The sequence below is a fragment of the Salmo salar genome, chromosome 13, assembly GCF_965601325.2.
Source record: "Salmo salar chromosome 13, fSalSal1, whole genome shotgun sequence".
NCBI classification, from domain to species: Eukaryota; Metazoa; Chordata; class Actinopteri; order Salmoniformes; family Salmonidae; genus Salmo; species Salmo salar.
The window spans coordinates 8227501-8229061 of NC_138303.1; positions in this window are offsets into that span (position 1 = coordinate 8227501).

The window sequence follows — 1561 nt, forward strand, 5'->3', positions numbered from 1 at the left end:
TCTCTCTCTCTCCTCTGTCAGACCCCAGAATTTCTCTCTCTCTCTCTCTCCTCTGTCAGACCCCAGACTCTCTCTCTCTCTCCTCTGTCAGACCCCAGACTCTCTCTCTCTCTCTCCTCTGTCAGACTCCAGACTCTCTCTCTCCTCTGTCAGACCCCAGACTCTCTCTCTCTCTCTCTCTCTCTCTCTGTCTCTCTCTGTCAGATTTCAGACTCTCTCTCTCTCTCCTCTGTCAGACCCCAGACTCTCTCTCGCTCTCTCCTCTGTCAGACCCCAGACTCTCTCTCTCTCTATCTCCTCTGTCAGACCCCAGACTCTCTCTCTCTCTCTCTCTCCTCTGTCAGACCCCAGACTCTCTCTCTCTCTCCTCTGTCAGACCCCAGACTCTCTCTCTCTCCTCTGTCAGACTCCAGACTCTCTCTCTCTCCTCTGTCAGACCCCAGACTCTCTCTCTCACTCTCTCTCCTCTGTCAGACCCCAGACACTCTCTCTCTCTCTCCTCTGTCAGACCTCAGACTCTCTCTCTCTCTCTCTCTCTCTCTCCTCTGTCAGACACCAGACTCTCTCTCTCTCTCCTCTGTCAGACCCCAGACTTTCTCTCTCTCTCTAACTTCTCTCTCAGACCCCTGACTCTCTCTCTCTCTCTCTCTCTTCTCTGTCAGACACCAGATTCTCTCTCTCTCTCTCTTCTGTCAGACCCCAGACTCTCTCTCTCCCCTGTCAGACCCCAGACTCTCTCTCTCTTTCTCTTCTGTCAGACCCCAGACTCTCTCTCTCTTTCTCTTCTGTCAGACCCCAGACTCTCTCTCTCTTCTCTGTCAGACCCCAGACTCTCTCTCTCTCTTCTGTCAGACCCCAGACTCTCTCTCTCTCCTCTGTCAGACCCCAGACTCTCTCTCTCTCTTCTGTCAGACTCCAGACTCTCTCTCTCTCCTCTGTCAGACCCCAGACTCTCTCTCTCTCTCCTGTCAGACCCCATACTCTCTCTCTCTCTCTCTCCTCTGTCAGACCCCAGACTCTCTCTCTCTCTCTCTCTTCTCTGTCAGACCCCAGACTCTCTCTCTCTCTCTCTCCTCTGTCAGACCCCAGACTCTCTCTCTCTCTCTCCTCTGTCAGACCCCAGACTCTCTCTCTCTCTCTCTCCTTTGTCAGACCCCAGACTCTCTCTCTATCTCTCTCTCTCCTCTGGCAGACTCCAGACTCTTTCTCTCTCCTCTGTCAGACCCCAGAATTTCTCTCTCTCTCTCTCTCCTCTGTCAGGCCCCAGACTCTCTCTCTCTCTCCTCTGTCAGACCCCAGACTCTCTCTCTCTCTCTCCTCTGTCAGACTCCAGACTCTCTCTCTCCTCTGTCAGACCCCAGACTCTCTCTCTCTCTCTCTCTCTCCTCTGTCAGACCCCAGACTCTCTCTCTCTCTCTCTCCTCTGTCAGACCCCAGACTCTCTCTCTCTCTCTCTCCTCTGTCAGACCCCAGACTCTCTCTCTATCTCTCTCTCCTCTGGCAGACTCCAGACTCTCTCTCTCTCCTCTGTCAGACCCCAGAATTTCTCTCTCTCTCTCTC